The sequence below is a fragment of the Saccostrea cucullata genome, unplaced genomic scaffold, assembly GCF_032062105.1.
Source record: "Saccostrea cucullata isolate Sc308-1 unplaced genomic scaffold, CSIRO_AGI_Scuc_v1 ctg791, whole genome shotgun sequence".
NCBI lineage: Eukaryota > Metazoa > Mollusca > Bivalvia > Ostreida > Ostreidae > Saccostrea > Saccostrea cuccullata.
In genome coordinates, this window is record NW_026927400.1 from 240,723 (window position 1) to 261,518 (window position 20,796).

Below are 20,796 nucleotides of genomic sequence, written 5' to 3' on the forward strand. Positions count from 1 at the left end.
TATTTATTTATTTATTTATTTTATTTCAAATAAGTGGTTGGGCCTTCAATATTAATCTGCATTAATTGGAATTCCTATTTCCTGTCAAGTTTGTTAAAATGTTTAAGTAGTTCTAACACTCTATAAGGAATCCTTGGAATTTATTCATTTATCTTATTTATTTATTATTTTATCTATTTAGTTAACTATTTAATTTTGTCACCTACTAACTGACAATCCAATGGAATTTAGATGAATTTTTTTTTTTCCCAAAAAAGTAAGACATCGTCATTGAACACCCGAGGAGCATGCAGTTGTAAACATTAGACAATATTTTGCTCAAGGAAATAATTCCATTTTCCTCGTAACTTTTAAGGATTGTAAAATTAACATTTCATGCATTATATTATGCAAATTCATCATCATAAAATACTTTACTTTTCACAATGAACATTTCCTTTTATAGTATCCAAATGAAATTCTATTTACAACACAAATAGACATCACGATATACACAAACTTCACTAAACCCAAATCTTACCAAATATATGGTATATGAACCTGATCTGTGGATTCTTCCCTTCTCAATCAGTCATAGCTTTACCTCTTGTTAATCTGAAAACTCTTACACTCCCTGATCTGTGACTCTTACTTCAAAAATATTTCTCGACCAGTGTAAAACATGGAGGCACAAACAATGGTGGTGATGATAGAGGTGATGTCCATGCAAAAATAAATAAATAAACACTGAATAAATAGCATATATCAAGACAAGCACAAGTGTAAGAATTTATAAGACTGTCAAGAGATCAGCTGATTGATGCACAAACTAATTCAATTAAATGGCAAGTAAATATTAAGTGATGTCAAAGCAAAATTAAATAAATAAACATTGAATAAATAGCATATATCAAGATAAGGAAAAGTGTAAAAATTTACAAGACTGTCAAGAGATCGGCTGATTGATGCACCATGTGCACAAACTAATTCAATTAAATGGCAAGTAAATATTAACAGATAAATTAACAAAGTGATACATGCCACTACGGTTGAATGCGCAGAAAATGTCTTTCTTAAGGTTCATTCACAGTCATCCTGTGATTTGACCTCTTACTTATCATTCTGTGATTTGACCTTTTACTTATCATTCTGTGATTTGACCTTTTACTTATCATTCTGTGATTTGACCTTTTACTTATCATTCTGTGATTTGACCTCCTCTTACTTATCATTCTGTGATTTGACCTCTTACTTATCATTCTGTGATTTGACCTCTTACTTATCATTCTGTGATTTGACCTCCTCTTACTTATCGTTCTGTGATTTGACTGCACTTAAAAATTAAAACAATTTTACCGACACATGTTTACACGGAAGCCATGATGGATGGAATATTTTGCAGTCCGAACCCGATGATATGTGACACCGATCTATGTCGTGGCGGATCCAACAGGCACGTGATCACTGCATGGTGGCTATTGCCGTACTGGTAATGTCCAATGTATGTGGGCACCCTTTGCAAACGTTGGTTTTAATAACAACGAAAAGTTGGTTTGATTTCACCAAGGTATTGATACACTGAGGTCTATGTTCACAAACAAGAGTTCATCTACTGCGATGGTTGCTGCACACGTGGTTAATATCGTCGTTGGGGATGTTGATACTTTAGATATGCCATGATATCAATCACACATCGGGTAATATCGATGGGTCTTTAGTCCAGGATCTGTTTGCCCTGATTATGTTCATATTTCCGTCGTTGGAAAGACAAAGGAACACAAGATGAAGATGAATATTGTTGAGACTAAATTCGATGCTGAGCTTCAATGGATGACGGAAGATGGAAAGGAAGAGCAAATGCACATGCGTAATAGATGTGGCTAAATGAAGTCAGTGCATTTGAGTGAGAGTTATCTTCCCTGAACTTTTTATCTCTATTTGTCTCCATAACGGGACTTAACTCATATTGAGTTAAGTCGGATTATTTCTTTTAAATTAATATCTGGTTACTGTTTATTTATTCATGTTCTAAGAAATTTCAAAAAAATGTTTAGAAAATTCGAAGTCACAACAAAATACAACTTTTTTACGATTTATATACCTACTGTCCACTATAAATAAAAGTTTAGGCTTTAAGACATCATTGAAAACTGTCTTTTCTGTTTATCTAAAACTCATAATTTTATCCATTGTTGCTGTTCAGTTGCAAAATTTTATTTTCAAAAAGCATAGTTGTGTTTGTATTCACAAGTTGATATTGAAAATATGCAATAGAGACACAATATTTAAAAGTTTTAGGGGCTAGAATATCAACAATCTGCCTGAATACCCACGGGTATCAATTCTGTACAGTTATAAGTAGAAATGTTTTGATTCATATTTAGCAGAAATTATAAAAATCTTGTAGATGAAAAGCAGAGGAAAACGTTTGCGCTGGACGCTTATTTGATATTTCTATATGATATTCAAATAATCATATACATCGATGAATAAGCAAAAAGTAACAAATACTTGCTTGATATGTATTACGGTTATACTCGATATTTCTCGTGACATTGAGTTTGAAAAACGATACCATAAAGTCTGAAAAGTTTGTTTTATTATATGTATTACGGTTGTACTCGATATGTCTCATGACATTAAGTTTGAAAAACGATACCATAAAGTCTAACACGATTGTTTCATTTTTTATATTTAAGCAGAAAAAGACGATTGTAGTAACTTTACATCAAAGCTTCCAATGATCAACCTACCTGACTAATGAGGTAACGTACCTAAATGTAGAAAACTCAGAGTAGAAAGAGCAAAAACAAATCCATCACATCAATCTTTTCACTCCATGCTCATTGTTTTGTGCAGAGTTTAACAATTGAACACATCCGATGAAACGTAAACATTGACAACAACAGAGCTAGTGCCCTGTTGATAATAACTGTGTACGTTTTAGGGGTGTATTCAATTTGTTAAACTCTGTATACAACTTTGAGCAGGGGCTGTCATTGCTAGGGAAAAGGTTTGCTTTCGCACATTTCTATTCTGAATGTTCTGGATTATAGTTTTAATATTGTTCATTAAGACAGAACAAAATTTGTGAAAGAGTTAGGATGTGTTAATCAAACGCGTCTAAAAATTCGAAGTTTCAGTATCTTGCAGAAAAATAAGATTTTTATAATATTTTTGTATGAAAATGATATAGCAACGGATAAGGCATGAAATTATACCGAAAATTTTAGGAAATATGTAATAACATCAAATCTATGTCTAAGCTCCTTTTAGAAAGATGGACGATTTTATTGTAATCTAACTGTTTTTTATTTCCACCCACTAAAATTATTTTTTTTATTTCTTATGAATGAAGACCATCGCCATTAATCAGTGCATGAACAACACTAAGCAAGCCACGTGCATAGATATCTTAAACTATGGCTGTTCCACCACTTATGACTACATTGACATATACATCTTGAATATAATATTTAAACACTTATTTTTACTTTCAATGATTTTTTTTTAATACAAATTTAAATATAAATAACAAAATGCTTTATTTGTTAGTACGGAAATAAAATTCGCAGCTATTGCAGAAAAAATTACACATTCCGCTTACGCGGCTTATGTATTTTTTTCTGCAACAGCTGCGACATTAATTCAAGTACTAATAACCAAAGAAATCCAATGATGAATAATCAAAAATGCTCACTGACAGAGGCTTTATACATCTAATTAAAAATACTTATATAAAATTGACTGTTTTTCATCCAAAATAAAATTGATTTCGGAGTTGTCTAAATGTAATCCCTAATATTCCCTAACATCCCTAATAAGTTTCTTTATTTTCCTAGTTAATTAAGATTTAATAATTGATTACATAAATAAACATTAATCAAGAAAAAAGTACAATATTTATTTGAAAGACAGTATATCAAACACAACAAATGTCCAATCGTAATTAACAACAAATATTTTATTTACGCCAAAAATACCTTTACTTAGCTAAATACAATTTTAAGGCTTCGTTTGTTTAAAAATGTGATGTACTGGCAATATTCTGTACTTAACTGAAAAGGTGAAAACAAGATATCGAGTTTAAAGCTGCTTTCTGTCAAACATATAAGCCCGTCTTGGTTCTTAAGTCAGTTAACTACGAAAACCCAGAAGGCTCAATCGAGATTTCGTAGTACGGTTAACCGTCTCAAATTGTACAATTGTGAGAAGAAAGGGAAAATATATAAGGGGTGTTAAGAAAGTTCGTTCCATGATGAAAAAATTTCAAAAATATCAAAGTAGTGCTTCACTAAAGAGATGAAATTTCAAGTATGATAAAATCACAAGACTGTGTTTTAAATTTATACATGTAGCAATTCATTTCTAGCGGGAAGTTGTAGGATTATTCTTCCATATGAAAATATGTGTAACATCTTTAAAGCACCCGAATGATAGAAATGCTGATCATTTTGAGTGAAAATAAAGGATTATTTACTTTTGTCTCTGCATAGATTACCTTGCATCAGACAAGCTTATGAGCGTAAATATTAGCAAGATGGATCACTTTTCTAAAACAATACAACTGCATAGTAAATTATGATCATGCACTTTATAAACAACATAGCAAGCGAAACTTTAGTACTCTGCTGTTGGTGAAGGCACTATGATGATGCAAAAGTTGAATGATCAGAAAGTACAAAATTTTTAACGAGGATTTTGGCATTATAATCGAGGATGCTGAGATCGCTAAAAAATTCCTGCAGTTTTATTGGTAATAGTTTCTTTAGTGAGCATTTTAAAATCGCTAAGTTACATCTCGTCAAAAATAAAATGCCAGATTTTAAGGACAAATTGCTACATTGGCGTCGTGTTAAAATTCCCACATACATGATATATCTCATACGCCAAGAGTAGGTTTCCAATGGACATTATGAAGGGGCAACCAAATGTCGTGAAATGTTACTTTACCTATAAGTAGCAAATAACTTTTTGTCTAAAAAAAGTGATGGAAGAATTTTGTGATTTACACAAGACAGATGTTAATATGAGTGTTAGTATAAGGATTCAGATAGATGTAATTATTACTCAGCAATAGCAGTAGTTCACTGAATGTTTGGTGTAAAAACACTACTTTGCTCGCTAGCGTCAAAATGAGTCGGAAAGTTTTTTTTAAATTGTTTATAGCCTAAGTATATAGGCATGTATTACTTGTTACAAGAACGTTAATTTTTATCGATAATCAAACGACACTAAAAAAATAATCAAGGAAAATGTAATTCGGCAAAAGAGATCTTAATTCTTAGACATCAAGAACAGCAATATCAATACAAAAAGGGTCTTTTAAAAAGTGCATCAGATTAGAATTTTTTTTAATTGAAAGCACAGGGGGTTGTTCAAATATATATAGCAACAATGTCATAACTCTCATTTTAATTATCTCAAGACATCTAAAAAAAAATCTTGGAATTTTAAATCAAAAATTAAAAATAGATTTTTAAAATGTTTTTTTTTTTTTTATAAAAAATGTCATGCTTCACCAACTGTAGGCTTTCATCGCGTGAATTGCCTCCATCCTTGAAAGCAACGAAAATGACAAATGTAACAAGATACTTACATATAAGGTCAAGATGTGTCAAGATCCCTTTCCTCTTTGCATGGAATTTCTGGTCTTCCCTTCCGACGAAAAGTTTTAGTTAAAATATATGTTTTAAATGTTATGTTCAATTCAATTCAATTCAAATTGTGTATTTACTATTGGCGACGTCTTTTTTCTTCTGAAATCATGTATCAAGGAATACTTTAGTAACCTGAAATTTGAAATATATGAAGTCACAAAATAAAATCCACCCGAATGACAATGCTTAAATTTTTTTGCTTGCTTAATTTTAACACTCCACTTAAGATATTTTTCTCATCTCAAAATACACAGTCATAATATACGTATCATTAATTATCAAGTAAATTTGTACATTTTTGTGTGATCGATTATTGTCCATTCAAACTTTTCCACCATTTTTTATAATATTTTTAATAAAATTTAAAGCCAATGTGAATCAGATGCTAGAGGTCAATTCTATTATCTGAAAGATTCTTATTAATTTTTAATTTTTTACAACATATTTTTATTATTTGTGATGAAAAAGGTAAAGATAACTAGCAGCGATCATCTACGAAACAAATCCACAAACAATAAACATCTTTGAATAGAGCTTACAACCGGACCCTGGCCGCAAATCCCAGAGGATTGATGAGGTGTCAATGAAAAGTAAGCATCTCTTGTCTACTGGCTCCACAAACAGTGAGGTCCAAGAATTTATATCTGGTAGGCGGAATGGTCAATTAAAGCTCTAAGAAAACATATGTCTTTTTTTGTGTTTACAATTTCATCTTAATAACATTGGGCAAAGAATCAGTAATATGAAATAAAAAACGTCATAAAACATATGTGTGTGCTTTTTTCAATTGTGCATGACAACTTTGTGCCATAGGTATGAAGAGGAACTCTTAAATGTCAAAACCTGTATCTGATATATTTAGGTATTTCAATAAAATGTATTCTAAAAATGATTATTCAATAAGTTTTTGAGGCAGTCGTAAAATGTATGTGGTGGTGAAAGTTGAAATTCATAGAAAATCGTGTTTATCGCGTTTTTCTACTTTATGAGTACTGAAAATACCAAGTGTTTATTTCCGATATATTTCTGACTAGGTTGGTAGACATTGCTGGATCAGATCGAGGTTTGACCAAGATAGACCTTGTGTGGAAATGAAAACAAAAAAATCAAATAGGTCGAAAGAAGTCTATATGTAATGATCGGAGGAAATTACAAACTTTTTAATTTCTTTTCATGGCTAATAAGTATTGGTACACAACTACGGCTAGATAAAGGTTACATGTATTTCTATCTTGCTCTCTCTCTCTTCAATAGACAAGTTAATTTATTTTTAAATTTTCTGAAAAAAAGATGATACATTTGTCAAATCAAAATAAAATCATGTTCACAAATTGTAAATTAAAGTTGTTCAATGTCTATTTATCAAAGACGGTAGATCACTTTATCCGAAAGATTAAATAAGACAAACATATCACACCTGTATCCACACTATATGTATATCTCATCTGAAAATTTTTTGTCCACAAACGTTTTGATTTTCAAATTTTAATCTTTTTCACAAAACGAAAAATACAGGTACATCCCCTCCAAATCTTAAAAGAGTCATTATCATACGGAGGGAAGGGGGGCGATTTTTTACCTTCAGTACATGACTTTTTTTCAAGCAAAGACGACGTTTTTCTAATTAAAAAAGACTAAGGATCTTTTATCGACGTGGAGAAATGACTAAGAATGATTTATCGACTTCGAAAAATGACCATCGGTCATTATTCTACGGGGTCCATTATTCCTCTTAACATCGGACAATAAGTGATCAGAGGTACCTGAAGAATATTTGTAATAAACATTCAGAAAAAAATATGACAAATATTAAGTAGTTTTTACCAATTACAAAAGGAAATGTGTATTTACACTCAGATCAATCGGAGTTCCATATCAATAACTGTCAGTTAATTCGGGGCTCAATATCAATATTCTCCTTTTTAGAAAGCCAGATATATAGGCACTAGCGAATCAAATTCTTCATTTCGACAGAGAAGAAAGTCATAAATCGTATATAGAATGGAGTTTACCAGTTTCAACTAATTCGACATATTTCTGAAAGCATTCAACAAAGTGTTAGAAAAATACTATATTTGTAAAAATAGATGTGAAAAAAAGGATATCAAATTTAGTTACTCACGAAAATCCAAAGGCATATAATGTGTTTGCTTGTATATCACTGTATATGAGGGATTTTTATTTAAACTTGGATTTAATTCTACAAATAGAAGTCCATTTTATACTCATTGTTTCCTTTCTAAGGAAGAAATTCTTCAAAATCATACGTCAGTTTTGATGAATATTTTTTAGATCACCCAAAAAACCAAAATGATTTTGAACTGACTTATATACATTGCATTCCAAAACTTTATAAAAATTCTTACAAACAAAGAAACATAGCGGGTGACAGTACTTGCTCAACCAAGCCTTTTTTTGCTCCACAATAAGTCATCAACAGTAATGAAGGAGAAACGTCAAGAGTACTGCGCAACAATATATTGAAGAAGTGGTGTAGATTAGACGAGGATTTAAATCACGAGATTTAATCAAAATCAAAAGCTTAAAAACATACGACTTTTGAAAGGATGATTTGACATAACTGCCATCTGAAGCCCCTTTTTCCACGACGAATAACATTTAATCTACAACGATGTTGGTAGTTTTCAAACATGAATGAATAAATACGACGCCTTTCAAACAGTTTCAACAGTTCATATATATTTTAAATATAAGACATACTGCATTATCTTCGATTTTTTTAGACCCTATCACAGCTAAATTCGGCCAGGTTTGTGAGAATATGTTCTTTTAAGGCAAGATAATGGACAGGTCTTTGTACAACAGAGGGATTTGCGTGTACGAAAGACCTTATATGGCTATTGTTATTATTTCGCACATAGTCATTGTCCAATCCGATGACAGAACAACAAAACATGCTGGTTTACTACGTTTACATTTTATCTCATACATGTGGTTTAGGTCAATTTACCTGTTATCCTTTTCTACATTTCGAACTTTTATAGTGGTCAGCCAAGGCTGTTTATACTTAATAATTCGCATGGATTTTCAGAATATACGGTTTTTAGGACAAGAAATGCACATGAAACTTGTATTCACTGAAACTCGGGAATAAGTGTAGACCTAGCTCACCAAACACGCCACAAAGCTTGAAAATAATGTATATTTATCAATTGTTTGTAACTTGATATAAATTTACTGTGATCTCGGAAAGTGTACATATGTAGATCCGTGTCTAATCTCTGACTCAAATGCATAAAAAATATCGGGAAGCAGAAAACTTCAAAACATGTTTCCATGGTAATTTTGTAGCACTCACTCGTAACGAATTTTATTTAGCTGATTGGTCAGTTAAAAGTATCGTCAGTGCCTCGATTAGCATATGAATTCATTCTTACATCAGAAATCTAGTTCCATCGATTTGTTCATAATAGGAAAGGCCAGCTAGATTTTACATCTTTTTTAAAAACAGCACATGAGCGCAGTTAGGTACAATTTTCTCCTTTCACATATTAGTAGGTTTCAATGAAATACAGTGACCAGCTAAAGGAGAATATTGTACCTAACTGCGCTCGTATATTTCAAGGGCTACAAAGAGTGGGGTGGGGTTAAAATGCAATGGGAATTGGATGTGAACATGTTACCCATGCCCCCCAAAAAATCTATATCTTTCCAATCACGTTTCTATTTTTGTTAAAAATAGTAATCTATAAAGATACGCTTATCAGTGATTAGTTACATACAATATTTTGAGTAGAATTTAGACATTAAATTTTTTGCCAATTTACTGGGGCCCGCAAATCACCTCATCCTTTATACACAACCATAACCCACGATAAATTTAAGTCCAGGCTTTTTGATAGCTGCTTTTTCAATAAAAATGGAACTTGTAAAGTTAATTACTTTGCCTTTGGTCATTTGCAAAATTATTTTGTTAAAACAATTTGATAATATAGACAAGTACTCTGAAGTTGACATCAAAAAGATGCTTGAGTTTCTGATTGACAATATCTATGTTGGTTTTGGAGACCAGGCCTTCCAAAAATGAAATGTTATTCCCATGGGTACCAATGGCGCCCAGTTTTTAGCAGACCTATTTTTGTATTCATATGAAACAGAATTTGTCCAAAATCTTGTACTTGAAAAGAAGAAAATTCTTGCTGTGGCCTTCAGCTCTACATTTAGATATATCGACGACGTGTTTTCAATTAACGATGGTAATTTCCATTCTTATGTCGATACGAAACACATGTATCCCGGTAAGCTTGAGATAAAAGATACCAAACTGTCTGATACATCTGTTTCATACTTAGATATTTAACTTGAAAAAATATATTAATGCTAATCTAACAACCAAGCTTTATGATAATGGTGATGGCTTTAACTTTACAATCGTCCGCATTCCTTACTTATGTAGCAATATACCTTCATCATCTGCATACTCGGTTGATTCAATACACAAGAGCATGCTTTACGTAAGAACAATTTCTTAAACAAGGTTAATTATTGACAAACAAGTTAAGGAACCAAGCCTATCAGCAGTCTCGTTTAAAGTCATCATTTCATAAGTTCTATGGCTGATACAATGACCCTGTCAACAAATACAATTTATCTTTTGGAATGGTTGTAGCAGAAAAAAATTCATGAAGTTTATTTTTGGAGAAAAAAAAATTGATTTCAAATTTTCCATAAGTTTCTTTGAATTATTAAGTATCACAATCTCATTCAAACCACTCACGAATGAATGTTGCACAGTACTCTTGAAGTTTCTTCTTCACTACTAGTAATATTGTAAAATGTAATGGTTGGTTTTTATTAATAATTAATGTTAGTATGTTTAACATTGTTACAATATATATGTTTTTCTTGTTTTTCATTTAAAAAATTACATTAAGCAATAATTTAAAGTATCATGCATGGTTGTGTAATCAAAGAAAACTGAACCCCAAAAATTGATTCTTCTTCCCAGGAGTCCCGGACCCCCATCCCAATCTATCTCATTTAGATCTAGAGCCACGCTTGACTTTCAGGAATTCAAGTTTTCCCATTCGAGTTTTCCCATTCGACGATGTTTCGAAAATTATACACCCAAAGTACGGTGGAATCCTCAATTTGAACCTGAATCAGATATTACTTATCCTTTTTTAATTGTGAATTTTATGAACATTTTCTTTCATTCACTCATAAAAATGCTTTGCGACAACCTTAAAAATTTGTAAGCTTTGAGATGTAGTAGCGAATGGGAAAAAAGGTGATGAACGGGTAAAAGTAAATGAGTAAAAACAAATTAAGAAGAATCCTAGTATACTCTACAAAAGTAAATAGGAGAGATTTATCCCCCAGAACCTTCACTTGGAACCGCTAATATAAAGAGTCTTTTACTGCAACATTGTGTTAAGGTATTTCGTTTGACAAAGCATGTGGATATATATATATATATATATATATATATATATATATATATATATATATATATATATATATATATATATATATATATATATATATATATATATATATATATATATATATATATATATATATATATATATATATATATATATATATATATATATATATATATATATATATATATATATATATATATATATATATATATATATATATATATATATATATATATATATATATATATATATATATATATATATATATATATATATATATATATATATATATATATATATATATATATATTTCGACGTCATATAACTTCATAATTTCGACGTCATATACTCCGCCAATTATTGTGTAAGGTACATGTAACTATGTTACAATTTATCATTGAGTCAAATGCTGACTAACGTTTTTCATACCAATTGTTAGTCCATTATTTATACACTGAATTGACGATGGGTTTTTCCGTTATTTCACGATCATGACAATGGTCGGCAGGAGATGCTCACTCCTCCATGGCACCTGATCCCACCTCTGATGTTTCGGAGGTCCGTGTTTGCTCTACTCTTTTTTAGTATTGTTTTATGGACTTTGAGATTAAATACTGTTCGTTATCTCCATATCCTTCTTACTACAATTTTTTATTTTGTAAAGCTTCTGAAGAAAAAACGAAAGACATCCAGCTTTACGGGAGTTTTTCGTGTTTTTCTTCTTTATTTTAAGTACTATTTTTTATATACAGCCACAGAAAAATTAAAACTTTTGGAGCATTTGGACCTCACCTTCTATCACTTATAATAATGTTGTCATGTCTGTTTGCATACAGATATTATATTTTTGAATATTTTAATATTAACGTATGATACCATTTATTGTGTTTTCAATTGGTAATAGGTACCAAACTTCTAAGATACATGTTTGTAAGTTCAGACTTGTAAATTTTACTATTGTATATAATTTTTACTTTGCCTCAATCGGTATTTTCCTTGTCAAATTTCGGTTCTGATATAAACTAGCTTGAAATCTACCAACCGTTAAGGTCAAGATCTAGTAAATGTCTTTAGACTGAGTTTTTGGTGTAAAATTTCTTATGACGTCATCATTTTAAACTTTCTTTTTCCCGTACTTTACAGCTCAAATTAAATTATGTAGAAAATTGAGTATTATCAGGGGATTCAATTTGACATTACCTGAAAGTAGTCCCGATTCCTACTAGTATATTAAAATTGACATTATTCTAAAGAAGAGACCAAGAACATACAAATTACCGTTTTCCAAAAGACTCTTGGCTATCTGGATTACTTTTCTTTGTATGATATGGAAAAAAAGTCCTATATTCATGACTGGATTTCTAAATTTTTCATTTCAAATGACAGTTTAAAATGTGATTTTTCATCTTGTTTACCTACAAATTATGCCCTGGAACACCTTATTTGACCAAGCTAAACTTATAAAGCATCATTAAAGGAATTTATTTCTCAAATTTGAGAAATCTGTAGACAACTTTCATTTATTAGATCTTGGCATTAATAGACAAAAGCAATAGTCTTCTATGTCACCTTTTATAAAATGTTTGCTGGAAAGAGGAAGCATTAAACAGGTCAGGACGATTTCCAAATATAGAAGTCAAGAACGATAACCGTGAATTGCTATAAATGCACAGAATAAACAAGTTGGCATTCTTTCTGACCAATAAGATACTGGCATTAAGACAAACCCATAAGAGAAAATAAATAAAACACGTGGTTTTTAAGTTTTTTGCTAAAAAGATTTTTTAGAACAAACTTTTTGAAAACTGTATGCATATTTAGGAATGAATTAATATTTTTGACAATTCTACCGTGAACAAACACAACTTGAAAACTTAAAATAAATTTGAAGTGGGATTAAAACTCTGTCAATACATGTATATACAAGGTAGCAATCCAAAATAACTTATGCTAAGAAATTTGATATAAATACGGCAGATTTTTCATATGGATAACAATCTTAATTATTTCTTGAGTGTTTATTACAAAATCGTCCATGCAGTTTCTTGCACATGTATAAGGTAAGATAAAAAGCATTAATGTATAATTATTCCATTTTCTCCACGTTTTACACTTTTCCGTATGTCCATTTAAAGTGTATTTAACATGGTATTCGGCGATCATGAAACCATCATTTACCAACATACTCTATTTTCTGAAAAATTTTATATTTGTACTTGATAATAGCTTGACGATGTGATCTATTCCACCGTGAACGATCATATTGTTAAATACATTACCAGTATTTCTTTTCCGAGATAAAATGTGAAGTTTGTTCACGGTAAATATTTGGGGATTACCTTTTTCTTCAAAATATTTCATTTTACTTCTAACGATTTTTTGAAAAAACAAAACACGTGCTATCTTTTTGTTCTTTTGAAATATGTTTTTGGGCGTGTAAAAACGCTGCTGTCTGATTGGGCAGAAAAATATTAACGTGTGTAGTATGGATATTTATAGCAGCTTTTAGTTATCGTTCTTTACTTCCATATTTGGAAATCGTCCAGACCTGAATAACGAAACAAAGAATCTGAAGCAATATAACTTTATGTACAATAAAAATTCGCAGCGAATTTACATTTCGTAAAAAATGAAATTAAACTAAGACAAGGTAAAACAAAAACGAAAAAGATATTAGAATAGTTACACGTTATAGATAAGTTTATTACACTTTTTACAGTCCTACACCCACATTTTTTCAACACTCGTTCAACAAAATTCATTTTATAAAACACCTGGTTTTAATTTAAAAAAAATAAATTAATTTAATTAATTTAAAATTTAATTTAATTAAATAATTAATAAGTAATTTGAAATAGAATACCATCAATGAATATATAATTAACGTACAAAAACTAAATAAATATTAACAATATCAACACAACACAAAATGTTATCTTGTTCTCAAATAAAATCAACATCTTGTTAACATCAAAGTAATGCCTCGTTGTAAAAAAATATAGATGAGACTATGATGGTCTTATGTTGACAAGAATCCGTTATAGGTTCGTTTTATTACACACCTAGCAGCTGTACAAAAATAGTTTCTATAATATAGATAACCAATTAGAAAATTTTGGGATATTACTTGACTATAAAATCAAAATTCTTAAATACAAATTATAAAGTGGGGCGTAATATTCATTTATGTACATTTGCAATAAAATTCAACAAGAATTTCAAAACACATCAATCATATTGATATGAAAATTTAGAGCAAAATTCAATTAAATTCAGTTCACTTTCATTTACATGTTTATCAGTTCTTTTTATAAACTGAAAAGTTGCGGGAAGTACCTTTTCATTGGATTTAACAAAATAGAATTTTTGATTAAACAAAATAATCAAATTTTATTTGGAGGGGTGGTATAAGATAAACTATTATCAGAAGACTCAGTTTTTGTGCTCGTCAATTCTTTATCTGCTTTCCCTTTAGATTTGCAAAAGAGACACAATTGATTGAACGATAAAAAGTATATAAAAGGATTTATAGCGTAGTTTGCTAGCATTGCAATTGTTCCTATTTGAAAGAGAATATATGTTAACCCATCATTTGAATCCAGAACATTATACTCTATCAATAGTACTAATATATCATTGATCAAGAAGGGGAATTGTCCAAAAATATAGGTTAAGCAAATGAGATATACTTTGATTGTAAGTTCTACAAAATGGCGTTTTTCAATGGCTCTCATTGACATTCTTGGGAGTTTCCTCAATTTAACCAATTTGTAGCAATGCAAGTAAAGCAACAAACCAATAATGATCAAAATTAGCGGCACAGCAATGAAAGCGAAATAGTACACGACATAAAGGTAATCGGGGCATACTTTTATAAAAGATAAAGCAACTGCGTAAGAAATAGACATCAAACTCATAACCACGAGTAAAGCCAGTGATATTTTAACCGCACGGTAGCTTGTATGAGAAGAATGGTAGTGAAGAGGATTGGTTATAAGAGAGTACCTCTCGTAAGCCAAAAGAACTAGATTACAACCCGTCCACATAAACGGAGTATACATCGCCCAGAAAAACAAAATACATAGGGGAACGTTGAAATATAAATTGTACATAATTGGAAATAGCACGAACATACCCAAATAGACAGTGGCACTAGTCAAAAAGTCACTCACGGCTAGCAACAGGATACACATGTATGTCACGTCTTTTTGTTTGCGTCTGTAAAGTATGTTAATGAAGGTAGCAGCATTTCCTGTCAGGGAAATCAAAGTCAAAATGGTACATACAAGAACTAGCCAACAGGAAGTGAAGTCACTGATTGAACAGAAAGTGACAACCGGTGTTGAAAAGTCCGGCACGTGAGATGTGAAGTTTGAAAAGTCCGGCAGCTGAGATGTTAAGTTTGAAAAGTCCGGCAGCTGAGATGTTAAGTTTGAAAAGTCCGGTAGCTGAGTTGTTAAGTTTGAGAAGTCCGGCAGCTGAGAAGTTAAGTTTGAAAAGTCCGGCAGTTGAGTTGTGGAGCTTGAAAAGTCCGGCAGCTGAGATGTGGAGTTTGAAAAGTCTTGCAGCTGGGATGTGGAGTTTGAAAAGTCTTGCAGTTGGGATGAGGTTTTCTCCATGATGCCCTGTATATTAAGCGAGACAGTTCTCTGTTGCATCAATGTACAGACAATGTTCTCTAAAATGGAGGGTACAAATTTTAAAATGAAAAGAGACTATATTTAACAGATATCGATTCGAAAAATGTAGACATGTTTTAGTAGAAGATAGAGAGATAGAGAGAGTTTCAACATTGGTGTAAATAGACCAATATTGTTTACCTTATTCCGTGTCCGAGATACTTTCTCCTATTGTGCTTTCGATTTACAAAGCTTGTGGGCAATTCAGTAACCAATATTAAACTGAAAAAGAATTTTCTCTATAATTACATTATATTGCTTAGATTGACTTTCCATACATTATATTGTTTATTTCTCTAACCAAAAGAAGTCACTCCCAAACAAGATGATTGGATGAATTCACTATATTATTTTAATTTTTTTTTTCATTTTCAAAAGTGGTTACTGTAATTTATATGTTTAATGAATTTGAAACATTAGAGTGATTGATTTCAGCGGTAAAAAATTAAAAAAGTATCATTGTTGTAAACATAACACACAGGAGGCAAAAGTTCTTCCGTTTTCCTTCCCTAGAAAAAACATAGCAAAGAAAATGTAGAAATCCATAGTGAGTATGATGATGACATTTAGAAATTAATTTAAAAATTGCGTTTTAAATACCTAATTATAACTTTTAATCGCACTGTTGTTTATGTACATATCTGACATCGATGTCAAAGCAACTTACTCACAAAAAGACAGCAAACAGACTATTTAATATCATGGAAAACTAAAGAAAATGTATTTTTAAAATAAAAAAGTCAGTGTTTTGTACCTGCATATTGTGACAATCACTTGTGTATCAGGTTAGCTTTACGGCCTGTAACAATGATTTCCCATAGTTCTTTGTCGTTGCAAAAGTCAAGTGATTAAAAATTGGCTGGGACAATTCCCGGGTGAGCTGCCGTGTGAGTAAGACGTATACTAGAGGGCAGTCGAGTTTACTGCAGGGTCAGTATATTTTGCAGTATGCAACGTACAGAACCTAAGTAGTAACAAAAGGCACGGAAGTACGAAAGCCCAGAAGGCTCATTCGAGATTCGAGTTTCAAAATACGAGATTCAAAATTCGAGATTCGAAATTCGAGTTTCGAAATTCAAGATCCAAACTAACCAATCAAAAGTGGATTCAACATTCGAGATTCGAGTTTCGAAATACGAGATTCGAAATTCGAGATTCAAAATTCGAGTTTCAAGATCCAGACTAACCAATCAAAAGCGGGTTCAACATTTGATTACTTCCCTTAATTATGTTTTTACTATCAAGAATTCGTTTAATATAATTATAAAAAATGGGTCATTTGATTAAATTACAATGCAAGAAAGAGTGTTGTATATATTAGAAGTAAATTTAAATAAAGATTGGATTTTTTGCTTAGCAAGATATATACTTCAATTTATATTATAACTTCTTAAACATTAAACAGATTATATATATCAGGAGTATATATATATTTTTGTATTGTCTACTAAACTTAAATTTTATGTGTTACCTCTATTAGGTAAACCATAGGTACTTGTGGACAGGACCCCTCCCCCCGATATTCAACGCCAGGGCTTAAAGGACATTTTTTTCACAAATTATAATTATTACACTTATTCATCATGTGTACAATACGAAAAAATCTCGGGCGAAAAAAAAACCAGAATAATCGCTCAACGAAAAAATACTCCATTATTGCCTGACGTCACGGCGTCAGGCTGTATAAGGATTGATATAAATTCCGAGGTGAGAAGAAAAGAGGTCACAGATAGCCAGCAAAATTTTGTGCATGCTGATTATCACTGGAATTTGTTACCACCGTTTCAACAAAACATTTAGCAGAAAAAAATAACCGTCTTATACAATATATTGATGTGTTTATTTCCTTTAGTTTTTTTGCATGCAGCTTTTTATTTCATGCGATTTCATGTCCGTTTGACCTTTTTTCTGCGTTTCTGTACTATTGGATGAGACCATATGTCTTCTAGGTAAGGGGTGTCACAATCATTTTGCGCCAAATGTCACGTGTATATCATCGCGCCCTTTTCCTGGATGATTCTACTGCACTGAATGGAAATGAAAACTTCAAGTCTGTTCTTTTTATCGGATTTTCGAACTTTGGAAAAAAACATATCGGTGATATTGTGAAAGAAGTTAGAAGTTACATCATTTAAAGTAAATAAAACGAAACGGAAAAGAGTTCTTAAGAGGAAAACTGGCCAAATATACATAATATTTCTGATCATATCTCGCCCGGACTCGCAGCCCCCCCCCCCCCCCAGTTTTCAGAGATAAAATTCCTTCTCCTATGAAACACAGAAAATAGACACCCCCCCCCCCACAGTTTTCAGAGATAAAATTCTTTCTCCTATGAAACACAGAAAATAGACTCAGGAAAAGTGTCCCTCCTATTCCAGGATTGAGGAATATAAGGAATCACCGTCAAGTTTGTTGGGTCATTTATGCATGACGGGCTGTTTCCAACAATCGTTGATGCTCTGGCATACCCAATTCTGCATGTTAATCATAACGATTCATTTATTTCTTGTAGTTATCATATTCTCGGCTGTCTTCCCGGTAGTTTATGCAGTTGAATCTAATTATTAAAAATTTTAATTTTAAAATTAATATATAACCTTTACATAGGCACGGCTTTCCAGGATACATTAATTCATTAGTTCATTTCCCTTATTTAATTACTACATCTTCTAAAACCATTTATAGAGTTGCGAAATGATTAACTTAGCTTTACGTCGCGTGTTCGAATCCACTGCAGGACGTGGAGATCGGTCCTTAGGATGAGACCGTTTAAAACCAAGTCCCGAGTCGCAGTAGGTGTTAGCACGAAAAGGATTACATGAAACTGCTCATTGGTCCTGAGTTCCAAGCATTTGTAACACTCCACAGGCGTCATTATACAACAAACGAAAAACAGATCAAAACCAATTTTTAACAAAATCTCACTGTTCCTTTTCCATCATCCTTGGCTTACATTCACTTGTCTAACTTACCTGTGTGAGCAGTCAAGTGTATCGGTAGCGAGAGTTTAAATACCCAGTTCTTTTACTGTCGATAGAATATTGTGTGACTTTATTTATATCACTTTTGAGTGTTTCTTTGGGTGTATTTTTGTGTTCGATATTTTTTTTGGCGAATTCTTTAAATGTATTGGGCGGAAGTGACAGCCGGAAGTGGTCGCCATATTGTTTTGAAATTACAATACAATGTATGCTTTTTATCATAACTTGTTGAACTATTTAGACAGACATATTTCATTTATACTTTATCTAAATATTACATCATTAAGTGTTGCCATTATAATATGTTGCCATATTAGAAAACTTATGAGTCCTGTAAATTGTAGCGTTATGACGTTGGTGAAGTACGAGGACGTAGCTGAGTGAGCTTACGATCCAGATGGGACAATACAGTCAAGCTTTCTGAGGGTTATCATCGCCTTTCCCCAAGTTCCGGGACCACAGCCCCAGAAGCGATCGGACGATTGATGAACCTAAGCTGAAACTTTTGGTGTTTAGAATCAGATAAGTGGATCTGAAAGGAACTAGAACTTAGAGCTCGTGATTGTGGCAAACCTAGATAACAGAAGTGTGCAAGTGAACATTACAGGGCAACAAAATAAATCATTATCTGAGATTATTTTATAAAGAAACATTTAGTCTGTCAGTCTGTCTGTCAAGTTAGAGGGTTTATTGATTTTTTTTTCTTACAAGTATATGTGAAACAGAGGTGTGCAAGTGCGTGTGAGTGTGAGTGTGATTATGTAAATATATTTTTCTTTCATTTTGTAAATAAATTTCGTTAATTGGAACTGTCTTGAGTGTTATTTGGAGATAGTCTGGCTCAACCACGTTGCAAAATAAAAAAAGTCAATGTTTTGTACCTGCATATGGAAATTATCAACTTAGAAAACGTATTTAAAGGAAAATGTGGAGTATTTGTACATGCGCATGGAATTAATTTTACTAAGTTTACTTGGGGAATGAAGCTTATTTCAACTTTTGTTATACCATATAACATAACTTGGGGTACTTTCACAAACTACCAAAATAAAGACATGACATCCACACAAATACCTTCTTTGTTTTACTTCAAACTGTCATTCCAGCACAAGAATTCGGAATTTAAAACTCATTCGCTCAACCTCTTCTCATTTAAGAACTCAGAGAAAGTATGCTGATATAGTTGTCTATCTTATCACAAGGTATATTACATGCATATGTATGATGATTTTCAGTTCTACAATTTGCACCAAAAAAATTCACCCAGTTAAGGGTGGAGTAAAGGTCAAAAGATTTAAAATAGTTTTGATGTTATGTAAAGTTATGCAACTAGATGAGAGGTAATCATTGTTAACTAAATATTAAAACAACACATGATATTCTAAATGAAAATAACATGAATACTATCAAATAATAAATAACTTAAATGAATAAAATTAATACAAAAATGTGTATTCCTTAACAATAACATAAATATTGTAATAAAAATCATAATATCAACATAATACAGCAAAACTCGTTAGTACGAACACGGATATTGCGAATTTACGGATATAGCGAAGTCATTTTGGTTCCCCAGTTTTATAATGTAATGTATTTCTTATACGGTTATAACGAATTACGGATATAGCGAAGTAATTTCATAGGTCCCCGTGATTTCGTTATAACCGAGTTTTGCTGTAATGCTGTTTACACACAATATTCATTATTAAACCATATCGATTTCTATTGGAAGATAACTTTCATGCATAAATAAATTATGTTTTTTCTTGTAATGAACCATTATATATCCCGAAAAGGTAAAGCTGTTTACCTCATACATGTATAATTATTATACATATGAATCCCACAGTGGGACATGAAGATCGGTTCTTCAAATGGGACCGTAAGAACCAAAATTACTAGTCGCATTTTTGGTGCTGGCTCGAAAACCTATTTCTTAATGCTTAAGGGCCATAAGTGTGGAGGGCAAGTCTAAATGTGATTCTCTCCACCTGCAAATGGCGGCGTCTCAATATGAGTGAAATTTTTGGGACGTTAAACAATCAAACAAACAAGCCATATAACATATAGTTACAAAATCATGTAC